This window comes from Hypanus sabinus, chromosome 3 (assembly GCF_030144855.1).
Source record: "Hypanus sabinus isolate sHypSab1 chromosome 3, sHypSab1.hap1, whole genome shotgun sequence".
Taxonomy (NCBI): Eukaryota; Metazoa; Chordata; class Chondrichthyes; order Myliobatiformes; family Dasyatidae; genus Hypanus; species Hypanus sabinus.
In genome coordinates this window covers 192,238,676-192,254,582 of record NC_082708.1, presented here as the reverse complement: position 1 = coordinate 192,254,582, position 15,907 = coordinate 192,238,676, and the positions used below count along the sequence as shown (strand labels likewise).

General features: G+C 44.6%; 1 pseudogene; it reads right to left on the bottom strand.

Moving 5' to 3' along the window:
• Positions 1-14,363: 14,363 nt before the first annotated feature.
• The window catches only part of LOC132390961 (disintegrin and metalloproteinase domain-containing protein 12-like), a 169,352-nt pseudogene continuing 167,808 nt past the window's right edge, over positions 14,364-15,907 (bottom strand).

The following is a 15,907-nucleotide window of genomic DNA, read 5'->3' as shown; positions in this document are numbered from 1 at the left end:
TACTAATCACTGAGGTAAGACTCACTGGTCTATAATTTTCTGGGCTATCTCTGCTCCCTTTCTTGAATAAAGGAATAACATTTGCAACCCTCCAATCCTCCGGAACCTCTCCTGTCTCCATTGATGATGGAAAGATCATTGTCAGAGGCTCAGCAATCTCCTCCCTCACCCCCCCCCCCCCACAGTAGTCTGGGGTACATTTCATCCGGACCCGGTGACTTAACCAGCTTGATGCTTTCCAAAAGCTCCAGCACATCCTCTTTCTTAATATCTACATGCTCAAGCTTTACAGTCTGCTGCAAGTCATCACTACAATCACTGACAAAGAGTCTCGGCTCGAAACGTCGACAGTGCTTCTCCTTATAGATGCTGCCTGGCCTGCTGTGTTCCACCAGCATTTTGTGTGTGTTGTTTGTATTTCCAGCATCTGCAGATTTACTCGTGTTTGCACTACAATCACTAAGATCCTTTTCCATCATGAATGCTGAAGTATTCATTATGTACCTCTCCTATTTCCTCCAGTTCCATACACACTTTCCCACTGTCACATTTGATAGGTCCTATTCTTTCAAATCTTATCCTCTTGCTGTTCACATATTTGTAGAATGCCTTGGGGTTTTACTTAATCCTGCCCACCAAGGCCTTCTCATGGCCCTTTCTGGTTCTCCTACTTTCCTTCTTAAGCTCCTTCCTATTAGCCTTATAATCTTCCAGATTTCTAACATTACCTTTTGTAAGCTTTTCTTTTCTTCTTGACTAGAGTTATTATAGCCTTTGTACACCATGGTTCCTGTACCTTACCATAACTTCCCTGTCTCATTGGAATGTACCTATGCAGAACTCCACACAAATATCCACTGAATATTTGCCACATTTCTTCTGTACTTTTGTCTGGGAACATCTGTTTCCAATTTAAGCTTCCAAGTTCCTGCCTGATAGCCTCATAATTCCCCTTACTCCAATTAAATGCTTTTCTAACTTGTCTGTTCCTACCTCTCTCCAATGCTATTGTAAAGGAGATAGAATTATGATCACTATCTCCAAAATGCTCTCCCACTGAGAGATCTGACACCTGAACAGGTTCATTTCCCAACAGCAGATCAAAAACAGCTTCTCCTCTTGTAGGTGTATCGACATACTGTGTCAAGAAACCTTCATGAACACACCTAACAAACTCCACCCCATCTAAATTCCTCACTATAGGGAGATGCCAGTCAATATTCGGGAAATTAAAATCTCCCATCACAGGATCTGCCCCCCTATCTGCTCCTCGATATCCCTTGATTTAGGTGGCCTATAAAAAACACCCAGTAAAGTTATTGACCACTTCCTGTTCCTAACCTCCACCCACAGAGACTCCATAGACAATCCCTCCATGACGTCCACCTTTTCTGCAGCTGTGACACTATCTCTGATCAGCAGTGTCACGCCCCCACCTCTTTTTCCTCCCTCCCTGTCCTTTCTGAAACATCTAAAGCCCGGCACTTGAAGTAACCATTCCTGTCCCTGAGTCACCCAAGTCTCTGTAATGGGCACTACATCATATCTCCAAGTACTGATCCACGCTCTAAGCTTATCCGCTTTGTTCAGAACACTCATTGCGTTAAAATAGACACATCTCAAACCTTTGGTCTGAGCGCGTTCCTTCTCTATCACCTGCCTGTCCTCCCTCTCACACTGTCTACAAGCTTTCTCTATTTGTGAGCCAACCTCCCCCAGCTTCTCCCGGGTAGGTACCTCCTCCCCCCTATCAAGTCCCCTATTACTACTGCCTTCCTCTTCCTTTCCCTACCCTTCTGAGCCACAGGGCCGGACGCTGTACCGGAGGCACGGCCACTGTCACTTCCCCCAGGTAGGCTGTTCCCCCCCCCAACAGTACTCAAACAGGAGTACTTATTGTTAAGGGGTACAGTCACAGGAGTACTCTCTAGTACCTGACTCTTCCCCTTCCCTCTCCTAACCGTGACCCATCTGTCTGCCTCCCGTGGTCCCGGTGTGACCACCTGCCTATAACTCCTCTCTGTCACCTCCTCACTCTCCCTGATCAGGCGAAGGTCATCGAGCTGCAGCTCCAGTTCCCTAACTCGGTCCCTTAGGAGTTGCATCTTGATGCACCGGGTGTGGATGTGGCCGTCCGGGAGGCCGGGGGACTCCAGGACCTCCCATATCTGACACCGAGCACAGAAAACTGGCCTCACACACATACTTCCTACCTCGCCTCGTCCCATTCTCGCCTAAGTCCATTGAAGCAAAGCCCTACCACTCTGCTGCCTCTCACTCCACTGCCCACTGTAAATGTTGGCCTTTTAAAACCTTTCACACTCTACTGGCTGACGTCACGTGCCTGCACAGTCTCGCCTCTCTTTAACCCGAGTAGGAAAAAAACTCCCTTCACTCCGAAAAAGCAGCAGTTCACTCGCAGCCTTCTTACTCTGAATTCTCATGAACACCAGAGGATAACATCAAGCGAATCCAGAGTGCAGCACCAACAGGGGAGTCCAGCCCCGAACCCAGATTGCTCATTTTTCCTGCCCTTCCCTCATCCATGGTTCTGTGATGGAAACAACATCATTCCACATGTTGATTCAAGCTCTAGCTCAATGGACTTTTTCTGTGAGGCCCCTTGCGTTCAAGTAGGAGAAAGAGTAATGGGAGAGAGCTGATTTTGTGATGGTGACAGGTGGTGTACCAGCCAGGAGGCTTACTATTTATTGCACATTTAAAGATTTGGATAAAATTGTAAATGTTGTGATTTAGACTTGTTTCTGATAATAACAAGGATCTGTGAACTGAATTTGTCATCTGTGTATTGAAATGCATCATTTGCATCGAATCCAATAATCAGGGATTGGTTTGGCAAGTGTTACCAAGCTTCTGCATGCCCACAACTCATTACCCATACATCGTGGAAATCCACAAAGTCACAGGGAGAACATACAGCCTTTTTACAGACAGTGACAGGAATCTTACAGCTGTTGTCATGTGCAATTTGAGGTGCCACTGTAATCCATTAAGCTAACTGCCCCGCAACCATGTTGCCCCACGAAGACGATGTTCACCAGGCAATAAGTAAGTAAAAGAATGACAGATGGAGTGTCATCCTGATAACTTGGGAGATGCCCTGCAGAAGGATTAATAGGGGTTGAAAGTATATAATGCATTAGGGTAAGGGCCAGGGTTGGTGTAAGGAAAGCAGGGACCTCTGTCTACAAACTCTGGGACTCCTGAAGATGGCAGCGTAGATCAAGGCTCAAGATTGTTTAATTTCTTTTCCAGTACACAAATGTAAAGGAGAACAAATTATTATTCCTGATCTGAAACAGCACTAAGGTAACAATCATACACAGATTGATTGAATGTTCATAAAGTGATGCCAGGCAGAGAAATGTCTGTATATAAAGTGACTCTTGACAGAAAATAATAAAGTAGTGGTGGTGTAGCGGGTGTCAGGATGGAATGTAATGGGGTGGGTTATTGGCTGGAGGTGTTGGTCAGCCTTACTGCCTGGGGAAAGAACTGTTTTTAATCTGGTGGTCCTGGAGTGGATGCTACGTAGACTCTTTCCTGATGGGAGTGGGACAAAGAGTCCATGAGCAGGGTGGATGGGATGCTTCATGATGTTACTGGTCCTTTTCTGGCACCTTTCTGTATATACGTTGATGAGTTAGTGAAGAAGCCATATAGGACTCTTCCCTTCATCTGATGGAATCTAGAACAATGTAGGAAAGTTATGGTGCACTTTATAAAATTTTGGTTTGGACTTGCTGGAGTATGATGCTGATTGCCACATGATACAAAAAGTATGATTGAACACGACAGGGTGCAGAAGAGATTAACCAAATTGTTGCCTGTGTAACCCACTGTAAGGTTTCACTGCTAAGGCTAATGTAATGGCTTCTATGTAATGTTCCACTGTTGAGGTAATGGTTTCTGTGCAGCACGTTTGGGTTATGACCAGATATAGCGGGGCTTTGGAATTCAGTGGGAGAAATGTTGTTCTTTTTCGTGTGTCTGGGAGCCGGGTTTTTCATGGTCTTTTGTTGAGAGATGAAGAGGGAAGACGGGTGTGGAGAGAGCTGGTAGACCGCTGGATGGAGTGGACTGGGGTCTGAGGGTCCGAAGGTCTGCGATGTTCGGAGGAGACCGATGGTGGAAAAATGACGACTGAATGAGCTCCAACAGGGACCTTGAGTTTGACTTGGGCCCTTTTTTCATTTTCATTACTAACCCTATATTCAGATTAAGATTCATAAAGTCTATCATTTAATTGCATATGGTGTAGTGTCTGATATTTTGCATTGTGGGTTTGAAACTGGGAATACGTTACACAGCATCGATTACCCAGTTTGGCGGGGCTGAAGGCGAGCTGGTTGAGCCTGAGAGTTACGTCTGCAATGGAGCATTACATTTGTGAGAAGGGACTAGGTAAACTGGACAAGCAGGAGAAACTGCAGATGCTGGAATCTAGAGGAACAATCTGCTGGAAGAACTCGGTGGATCAAGCAGCATGTGTGCAAGGAAAGGAAATATAGATGTTTTAGTCTAAAGGATTTTGGCAACTTCTTTCCTGTTTGACCTGCTGAGTTCTTCATGCAAATCATTTGTTGCACTTGGTAAACTGAGTTTGTTTCTTGGAGCAGAAGAGACCGAACTGTGAGCTGACAGATGTGTATTCAGTTATGAGAAACAATAGACAGTAGGTGCAGGAGTAGGCCCTTCGGCCCTTCGAGCCAGCACCGCCATTCAACCTGATCATGGCTGATCATCCACAGTCAGTACCCCGTTCCTGCCTTCTCCCCATATCCCTTGACTCCGCTATCTTTAAGAGCTCTAATTAACTCTTTCTTGAAAGCATCCAGAGAATTGGCCTCCACTGCCTTCTGAGGCAGAGCACTCCATAGATCCACAACTCTCTGGGTGAAAAAGTTTTTCCTCAACTCTGTTCTAAATGGCCTACCCCTTATTCTTAAACTGTGGCCTCTGGTTCTGGACTCCCCCAACATCAGGAACATGTTTCCTGCCTCTAGCATGTCCAATCCCTTAATAATCTTATATGTTTCTCATCCTTCTAAATTCCAGTGTATACAAGGCCAGTCGCTCCAATCTTTCAACATATGACAGTCCCGCCATCCCAGAGATTAACCTCATGAACCTACGTTGCACTCCCTCAATAGCAAGAATGTGCTTCCTCAAATTTGGAGACCAAAACTGAACACAATACTCCAGGTGTGGTCTCATCAGGGCCCTGTACAACTGCAGAAGGACTTCTTTGCTCCTATACTCAATTCCCCTTGTTATGAAGACCAACATGCCATTAGCTTTCTTTATGAAGGCCAACACACCATTAGCTTTCTACATTGATCAGTAGCTCACAGGAAACCTTTCCCTGTACCAGAGCACGAAGCGGATGCAAAAATAAACATGGATGGTAGTTGCATTCTAAGTGCCAGGGTCTGTGATGTTTCTAAATATGTCCACAATATTCTGAAAAGGGAGATTGAGCAGCCAGAAGTAATGTTAGTTGTTGGCATCAATGACATAGGTAGAAAAAGAGAGGAGGTCTTGAAAACAAAATCCAGGGAGTTAGGAAGGAAGCTGAGAAGTGGGATCTCAAAGATAGTAATCTCGGGATTGCTGCCGGTGCCACGTGACATTGAGGATAGGAATAGGATGAGATGGAGGATAAATGTGGCTGAAGAATTGGATCGGGGGCAGGGAGCAGGTGGGACCTGTGCAAGAGGGATGAGTTGCATGTGAGTCCAAGGAGAACCAATATTCTTATGTGTAGATTTACTAAAAGCTGTTGGGAGTGGTTTAAACTAATAGGGAGTTGGATGGGAACCAGAATGATCGAGCTAAGGATGAGCCAAGTAGATGATGGGTGTAACATAAGCGTAAGGAAGGACAAGCCAATGATTAGGTCTAAATGCAGACAGAGCAAAGAGTTTATATTGTACCACAGAGGCAAAATTCAAAAGGGCAAAGAATGTAGGATTGAAGGTGCTGTATTTAAACGTGTGTAGCATTCAGAATAAAGTCCATGAATGCGAGGTGCAATTAGATATTGGTTGGTATGATATTGTGGGCATCACTGAGTCGTGGCTGAAAGAAGGCCATAGTTGGGAGTTTAACATCAAAGATTACTTTGTATCGAATGGACAGGCAGGAAGGCATAGACGGTGGTGTGTCTCTGTTGGTAAGAAATGGAATTACATCAGAAAGAGGTGATATTGGGTCAGAGAATGTTGAATCTTTGTGGGTGGAATTAAGAAACAGCAAGGGTGAAAAAACCATTATGGGAATCATATGTAGGCCTCCAAAGAGTAGACAAGATGTGAGATTGACATTGCAAAGGGAGCTAGAAAAGGCATGTAATAAGGGTAATGACACAATTGTCCTGAGGGGCTTCAGTATGCAAGGGGATTGGGAGAATCTGGTTGGTGTCAAATGGCAAGAGAGGGAATTTGTTGAACGACTATGAGATGGCTTCTTAGAACAGTTTGTGCTTGAGTCTACTTTGGGAAAGGCTATCTTAGATTGGGTGTTGTGTAATAACCCAGGTCTTATTAGGGAGCCTAACATAAAGGGACTCTAAGGAGGCAGTGATCATAATATTATTGAATTCATACTGCAATTTGAGAGGGAAATGCATAACTCACATGTATCAGTATTACAATGGAATAAAGGGAAATACAGAGGCATGAGAGAGGAGCTTGTCCAGGTGGGTTGGAGGAGGATACTGGCAGGGATGACAGCAGAACAGAAGTGGTTGGACTTTCTGGGAATAGATCACAAGGCACAGGATAGATAAGTCCCACAGAGGAAGAAGTTCCCAAATAGCTGGGGAAGGCAAATGTGGTTGACAAAGGAAGTTAAGGATTGTATAAAAGCCAAGGAAAGCGCATATGAGGTAGCAAAAGTGAGTGGGAAGTTGAATGATCGGGAAGCTTTTAAAATCCAACAAAAGGCATCTAAAAAAGCTATAAGAAGGGAAAAGATGAAATATGAAGGCAGACTACCTAATAATACAAAGCAGGATACTGAAAGTGTTTTTCAGTTATATAAAGAGTAAAAGGGAGCTGAGAGTTGATTTTGGACCACTGCAAAAAGATGCTGGTAAGGTAGGTAGTAATGGGGGACAAAGAAATGGCAGATGAACTTAATGGGTACTTTGCATCAATCTTCACTGTGGAAGACACTAGCAGTGTGCCAGATATCTGTGAGTATCAGGGAACAAGAGTGAGTGCCATTGGTATTACAAGGGAAGAATTGCAAGGCAAACTGAAGGGTGGATAAGTCACCTGGACCAGATGGACGACATCCCAGAGTCCTGAGAGAGGTTGCTGAAGAGATAGCGGATGGATTGGTCATGATCTTTCTAGAATCACTTGATTCTGGCATGGTCCTGGAGGACTGGAAAATTGTAAATGTGTCTCTACTGTTTAAGAATGGAGGAAGACAAAAGAAAGAATTTATAAGCCAGTTAGCCTGATCTCCATAGTTGGGAAAGTGTTGGAGTCTATTATTAAGGGCGAGGTTTAGGGGTACTTGGAGACTACTGGTAAAATAAGTCAAAGACAGCCTGGCATCTGTAAAGGGAAATTTTGCAGACAAATCTGTTAGAGTTCTTTGAGGAAGTAAAAATCAGGGTGGACAAAGGAGAGACAGTGGATGCCATTTGGATTTTCAGAAGGCATTTGATAAGGTGTCACACATGAGGCTGGTTAACAAGATAAAATCCTATGGCGTTACAGGAAAGCTACTGGCATGGATATAGGAATGGCTGACAGCTAAGAGGCAGCAAGTAGGAATAAAGGGGGCCTTTTCTGTTTAGCTGCAAGTGACTAGTGGTGTTCCTCAGGACAGTATTGGGTTCGCTACTTTTCACATTGTTTGTCATTGATTTTGATTATGGAATTGATGGGTTTGTGGCAAAGTTTATGGATGATACAAAGCTAGGTGGAGGGATAGGTAGTGCTGAGGAAGCAATGTGATTGCAGCAGGACTTAATAAAATTGGAAAAATGGGCAAAAAAGTGGTAGATGGAATACAGAGTGGGAAATATTAATGTATTTTGGTAAAAGGAACAATAGTGCAAACTATTATCTAAATAGGGAGAAAATTCAAACACCAGAGAGGCAGAGAGACTTGGGAGTCCTCATGCAAGACTCCCAGAAGATTTACAGGTTGTGTCTGTGTTAAAGAAGCCAAATGCAAATGTTGGCATTTATTTCAAGGCCCCATATCTCAGAAAGAATGTGTTGTCATTGGACAGAGTCCAGAGGAGGTTCACGAGGATGATTCTGGGAATGAAGGGGTTAACATATGAGGAGCGTTTGGCAGCTTTGGGCCTGTACTCACTGGAATTTAGAAGAATGCAGAGGGGATCTCATTGAAACTGAATGTTGAAAGGAATAGATAGGGTGGATGTGGAGAGGATGATTTCTCTGGTGGGGGGTATCCAAAACTAGAAAGCACAGCCTCAAAATTGAGGGGTGAGCTTTCAGAACAGAGGTAAGCAGGATTTTTTTTTAAGCCAGAGAGTATTGAACCTGTGGAATGCTCTGCCACAGTCTGCGATGGAGAACATATCCGCGTGTATATTTAAGGCAGAAGTTGATCATTTTCCTGATTGGTCAAGGCATCAAAGATTTGGTGAGAAGGCTAGTCTATGGGGTTGAGTGGTCCGGGATCAACCGTGATGGAATGGCAGAGCAAACTTGATGGGTTGAATGGCTTAATTCTGCTCCTGTCTTCTAGTCTTATGATTCAGAGGATCTGAGGAAGAACCCTCTATGAAAAATAAAGGCTTTCTCTAATTCTGTCACGGGGGGGGTCCCAAAACCAGCTGTGAAAGGAGGAGGGTTGGACATGGAACTAGCAACCCTATGCCATAAAATCCCAAAGCTACAGAGATACCAACAGAAATTCCAAAGTCCTCATCCCTAGAAGATGAAGGATCTTTGTGTAAAAAGATGCAAGATGGGCTACATCTGGGAATGACTGGGTCTGAGACATTGGACTTCGGTGAGCAACTGTCAGCAGCCTCAGGCTCAGGAGGTGTCCAGATAGCCAGCACCTGGGGACAACTAGTGAGATGGCGCCAGGGCACAACTTCTTCCAGTTCACCTGCAAAACAGTTGCAATTCTTCTCTCTAAGGTCTCCTTCCTTTTCATTGTGGCTGGGGTCCTGTTGGAGTCCATGATCTTCAGCTGCACTTAAGCTGCAGTTCTTCTCAGCAGTGTGTTCCCGTTCTCAGAGCTTGCCGAGCAGCCCAGCATTTTCCATATCTCCAGGGCCAGCCTGGAATACATGCACCTTTGGAAAGGTGTAGCAAAAGATTTCTTGGAAAACGGGCAGATGTACAATGGGCAGAATGATGCTTTGTTATTATTCATTGGTGGGATAATGATCTTGCTTGCAAGAGCAGCTATTGAAATAAGCATCACTGCTGACCGTAACAGCGGAACAGTGAGCTTAGATTGTGCCAAGCGGCTACCTCTTCCAGCTCATCTGTGGAAACAGCTCTCTTTAAAGACTTCTTTAACTTTTCAGGGTAGCTGGGGTTCTATCAGAAATCCCTGATCTGTAGCACCACTCAAGCTGCAGTTTTCTCAGCAATGCATTTCCGTTCTTGGAGCTCCCTGACCAACTGGCTGTTTTCCGACATTCTCCAGGAGTGGCAGATGCCAGGCCAGTGCTGGGAGAAGGAAGATCAGGATTTTGCGGTGGCAGGTCTGGGTATGGGGGTCTCTGTAGTCCAGCACTTGTTCCTCTCTCTTTCTCTGGGTGGAAAGAGTGTGCTGCTGATTCTCAAGGTGGAGAATCTCAGAATGAAAAGTGACACATCTCAACACTGACTGTTGGTGTCCCCTTTTACTGTGAAATGGTGACATCTCTCTGTGCCTTGTTAGTGAGAGAGACAGAGCCTGTGGCATGTCCAACTGCAGGGTAAACAATAGTTCTTGTTGACTGCAGATCATGGTCCCTGTTTGGGTGCCTTGCTGTTTCCTGTGGGTGGTGGGTGCAGGTGATTTCTGCCGAAATAAGTAGTGGGGGGATTGAATGCTTTGCTGTTGGTTGCAGGGGGAGAGGGGGCTTTGGGTTTTAACATTTTTCTCTTGGTTATTCTTTTGGGGTTCTGTTTTTCGTGGATGTCTGTGAAGAATAAAAATTTTAGGTTGTATACTGTATACATTCTCTGATAATAACGAACCATTTGTTGGTCTCCCTCTCGCTGTGGCAGAAGCGACACCTGTTTCTCCCTCATTAGTCAAACTGTTGGGATGAACAGTATTTTTGTGATGGACTGTAGATCATGGTCACTGCGGGGGCTTTGCTATTGCTTGCATGTGGGTGGTGGGATCTAGGTGTCCTTGTTCATCAGTCACTGAAAGTAAGCATGCAGGTACAGCACGCAGTGAAGAAAGCTAATGGCATGTTGGCCTTCATAACAAGGGGAGTTGAGTATAGGAGCAAAGAGGTCCTTCTATAGTTGTACAGGGCCCTAGTGAGACCACACCTGGAGTATTGTGTTCAGTTTTGGTCTCCAAATTTGAGGAAGGACATTCTTGCTATTGAGGGAGTGCAGCGTAGGTTCACAAGATTAATTCCCAGGATGACAGGACTGTCATATGTTGAAAGATTGGTGCAACTGGGCTTGTATACACTGGAATTTAGAAGGATGAGAGGGATTCTGATTGAAACATATAAGATTATAACATATAACCATATAACCATATAACAATCACAGCACGGAAACAGGCCATCTCGGCCCTCCTAGTTCATGCCGAACTCTTAATCTCACCTAGTTCCACCTACCCGCACTCAGCCCATAACCCTCCACTCCTTTCCTGTCCATATACCTATCCAATTTTACCTTAAATGACACAACTGAACTGGCCTCTACTACTTCTACAGGAAGCTCATTCCACACAGCTATCACTCTCAGAATAAAGAAATACCCCCTCGTGTTTCCCTTAAACTTTTGCCCCCTAACTCTTATTTAGGGATTAGACACGGTAGAGGCAGGAAAAATGTTCCCGACGTTGGGGGGAGTCCAGAACCAGAGGCCACAGTTTAAGAATAAGGGGTAGGCCATTTAGAATGTTGAGGAAAAACTTTTTCACCCGGAGAGTTGTGGATCTATGGAATGCTCTGCCTCAGAAGGCAGTGGAGGCCAATTCTCTGGATGCTTTCAAGAAAGAGTTAGATAGAGCTCTTAAAGATAGTGGAGTCAAGGGATATGGGGAGAAGGCAGGAACAGGGTACTGATTGTGGATGATCAGCCATGATCACATTGAATGGTGGTGCTGGCTCGAAGGGCTGAATGGCCTACTCCTGCACCTACTATCTATTGACTGGGACTTTCATACTGTAAAAGGGCCAGATGGGATAAAGGTTGTCAATTGTGTTCAGGGAAGTTTCCTTTATCAGTGTGTAGAAGGGGAGGGAGGGAGGGAGAGAAAGAGAGAGAGAGGGAGAGAGAGAGAGAGGGAGAGAGAGAGAGAGGGAGAGAGAGAGAGAGAGAGCAAGTGACAGAAGTTTGTGTAGGACAACACTTTGCATCCAGTGATCACAATACCATTAGTTTCAAAGTACGCATTGAATAGTATAGGTCTGGTTCACAGGTTAAGATTCTAAATTAGAGAAAGGACAATTTTGATGGTATTGGAAATGATCTGGTTGTAGATTGGGACAAGCTGTTTTCTGGCAAAGGTGTACTTGTTAATTAGGAGGCTTTCCTAAGTGAAATGTTGCGAGTACAAAGCTCGTACGTGCCTCTCAGAATAAAAGGTAAAGATAACAGGTGCAGGGAACCTGCGTTTTCAAGAGATATTGAGGCCCTGGTTAGGAGAAAAAAAAGGAGATGCATAGTGGGTATAGGCAGGCAGGAACAAATGAGGTACTAATGGAGTGTAAGAAATGTCAGAGAATACTTAAGAAAGAAGTCAGGAGGGTTAATAAGAAGGCATGAGGTTGCATTAGCAGAAAAGGTGAAAGAGAATCCTTACAGATTCTAGAGATAGAAACTGCAAACTTGGGTTTGTAACTGCGCAGGTTGACTCTGTGGTTAAGAAAGCATATGGTGCATTGGCCTTCGTCAATCGTGGGACTGAATTTAAGAGCCGAGAGGTAATGTTGCGGCTATATAGGACCCTGGTCAGACCCCACTTGGAGTACTTTGCTCATTTCTGGTTGCCTCACTGTAGGAAGGATATGGAAACCATAGAAAGGGTGCAGAGGAGATTTACAAGGATGTTTCCTCGATTTGGGAGTATGCCTTATGAGAATAGGTTGAGTGAACTCGGCCTTTTCTCCTTGGAGCGATGGATGATGAGAGGTGACCTGAGAAAGGTGTACAAGATGATGAAAGGCATTGATTGTGTGGATAGTCAGAGGCTTTTTCCCAAGGCTGAAATGGCTAGCACAAGAGGGCGCAGTTTTAAGATGCTTGGAAGTAGATACAAAGGAGATGTCAGGGGTAAGTTTTTTTGTGCAGAGAGTGGCGAGTGCACGGAATGGGCTGCCAGCGATGGTGGTGGGGGCGGAAATGATAGGGTCTTTTAAGAGACTCTTGGATAAGTACATGGTGAGTATTGTCTACATGGACTTTACCAAGGGATTTGATAAGGTCCCTCATGGGAGGTTGGTCAAGAAGGTTCAGTCGCTCAGCATTCAAGATGAAGTAGTAAATTGGATTAGACATTGGCTTTGTTGGAGAAGCCAGAGAGTGGTAGGGGATGGTTGCTGCATTGACTGAAGACCTGTGACTAGTGGTGTTCCAATGCTGTGTCCATTGTTATATGCCATCTATATCGGTGATCTGGATGATAATGTGGGTTGCAGATAACATCAGGATGTGGAGTCTGATGGACAGGGAGGAAGACTATCCTGCCTTGCAGAAGGATTTTCATCAACTGAAAAAATGAGCTGAAAATGGCAGATGGAGTTTAGTGCAGACTACTGCAAGGTATTGCACTTCGGTAGGACCCACCAGAGCAGGTCTTGCACAGCGAGGGAGGGCACTGAGGAATGTGGTAGAACAAAGGGATCTGGGTCACAGGTAGATAGGGTCGTAAAGAGAGCTTTTGGCACATTGGCCTCCACAAATCAATGTACTGAGTACAGGAGATGGGAAGTTAGATTGAAGTTGTATATAACATTGGTGAGGCCTAGTTTGGAGTTTTGGTCACTTGTCCACGGGTAAGAGTGCAAAGAAAATTTACAAGGATATTGCTAAGAGTAGAGGACCTGAGTTATAAGGAAAGATTGAACTGGTTAGGACATTATTCATTAGAACATAGAATATTGAGCAGATATTCGAAAGAGGTATAGAAAATTATGAGGGGTATATGGTGGCAAAAGCCTGCTTGCATTTACCCTGAAGTTGGCTGGGATTACAACCAGAGGTCATATCTTAAGAGTGAAAGGCGGAATATTTAAGGGGACCATGAGGGAAAACTTCTTCACTCAGAGAGTTGTGACAGTGTGGAATGAGCTGCCAGCACAAGTGGTGCATGTGAGCTCAGTTTCAATGTTTAAGGCAAGTTTAGATAGGTACATTGATAGCAGAGGTATGGAGTGTTATAGTCCCTGTGTAGGTTGATGGAATAGGCAGTTTAAATTGTTCTGGCATGGACCAAATGGGACAAAAAGCCTGCTTCTGTGTTGTACCTTGCCATGACTATAAATTATATACATTTTACATATATAAGCACAACTAGAAGAGCTAAAAGTTTATTTTAATGGCAATGACATTCCTCAAAAGTTTTGCTGATTAGTTTAGGAATAAACTGGTTAAAGGGAAATAGTTGTTCCTGAACATATCCAAAAATATCTCCTGTTTTCAAAAATAGAGATACAGCATGGTACCAGTCCCTCCTGGCCATTGAGCCGTGAAGCTCAATCCATGTGACCAATTACCATACCGACCTATACATCCTTGTAATGTGGGAAGAAATCCACTTGGTCACAGGGAGAATGTACAAACAGCAGTGGGAATCGAACTCAGGTTGCTGGGAATTGAACTCATTAGTTCTGTTTCTTTCTTCGCAGATGTTGGTTGACCATCTGAGACACTCCAGAATTTTATCTTCTTGCGATGGAAACCGAGGAAAGGTAACATGGGATCAGAGTCATAACATGGGACCTTCAGCCCAACTCGTCTATGCTGACCACAGAACGTGGGGTGAGTCTGCACAGAACACCCTAACAGTACCAGTTGTTTCAATTACCTTGTTATGTCCACATTTCGTCCCTTCTTTAACCCAGTCTGGACTTTGGGCATCACTTATGTCACTTTTTATCGCCCAGCATACATAGTTCACTCCATTGGAAGTAAAAGAAGTCTTTACGGTTTTCACTGTTCCTCGTCCTGCGACCATAAATCCGCTATCGCTATTGCATTGGATTTTTCCACAGTGTTCATTCCTGTAGGGCAAACAAGCAAATTAAAATCCTGGATTTAGAAAACTGCAGTAATACACCAAAGAAAACAAAGATTTCTTGGAAAGCAGGCAAAATTATAATGGGCAGAATGGTACATTTTTATTATTCATTGGTGGGATATTGCTTTTGTTTGCAAGGGCAGCTTGTGCTGCGATATTATTTATTTAGAGATACAGTGTGGGACAATCTTGCAGCCACACCATCCAGCAGTGAGTAAGGCCTTCATCAGTTGGGCTCGACCATGGATGTTGTGTCCTAGCTGTCCAGATATGCTAGCTTGTGCAGTACAATATGGAGAGCACGCTCCTCCTCTCCTCACAACTGATGAACCAAAGGATCAGTAGAGACCGATACAGTTTGGTGCCAGTAGCACTGCAGGAGTTACCAGTCAGTGTTGAACAATGCAGGACTGCCTTAGGGACTCCAGCTCTGGTACTTTTCTCTCAGGGTTAACTCTCAAAGACTTCCTCATGAGTGGGTATAGCCACAAGACAGCTGAGGTTTGAGATCAGAGTTTTCATTCTCCTAGATGAGCTGCCAACCATGGCCGACGAGCCCCAGCTGCCTGAAGTGATGGGTTTTAAGGTGCCAGTCACCCTCCTTTGCCACTTCTCCTGTCAGTAGAAACAGTTCTGCTGGGCTTAGTAGCTGAGCCACACGTGAAGGCCAGGAGCTGGACAACTATCAGTCTATTTGATGGGTACACCATTGGGAACATTTAATAGGTAGTGGGAGCCCCCGGCAATAGCAACCTTCAGGAACCATCCAGCACCCACCTGTTTAACCTTAGGCTAATCTCAGGACAGTTTACAATAACCTATTAACCAGTATGTCTGGGGACTGTGGGACTGTGTGTACAGCCACTGTGAGAATGTACAGATGGCACCGACACTGAACTCCGAACTGTGGATGGCCCGAGTTGTGAAGGTACTGGCGAGCTGCCTTTCTGTACATCTGTACAGCTGAAATGGAGGGAGTTCTCATTGCCTAGTTAGCAGGGAATTCCAGGATTCAGACATGGCAGAATGAAAGCAATGCTAAGCAAAGGACGAAGTGCTGGAAGAAATCAGCTTGTCAGCATCTGTGGAAGGAATTGGACAGTTGATGTTTCAGTAGAGAGAGGGAGATTCATTTCCAGCATACAAGTGTACAGTAAAGGAGAACAAAATAATCGTTACTCCAGATCCAATGTAGCATAACTGAAAGACACAATAAAATAACACAATAATAATAAAAACCACAATAAATATAAATACATAAGATAGCTTATATATATATTGATTGTATGTGCAATCGCTAGGTGCGATAGCACATCAGGTAGTGGTGGTGGGGTGTGGGGTGGATAAGTGGGGGAGATGTTGATCAGCCTTACTGCTTGGGGAAAGTAACTGTTTTTGAGTCTGCTGGTTCTGGGTGCTATGTAGGCTCCTCCTGATGGCTGTGGGACGACCGGCC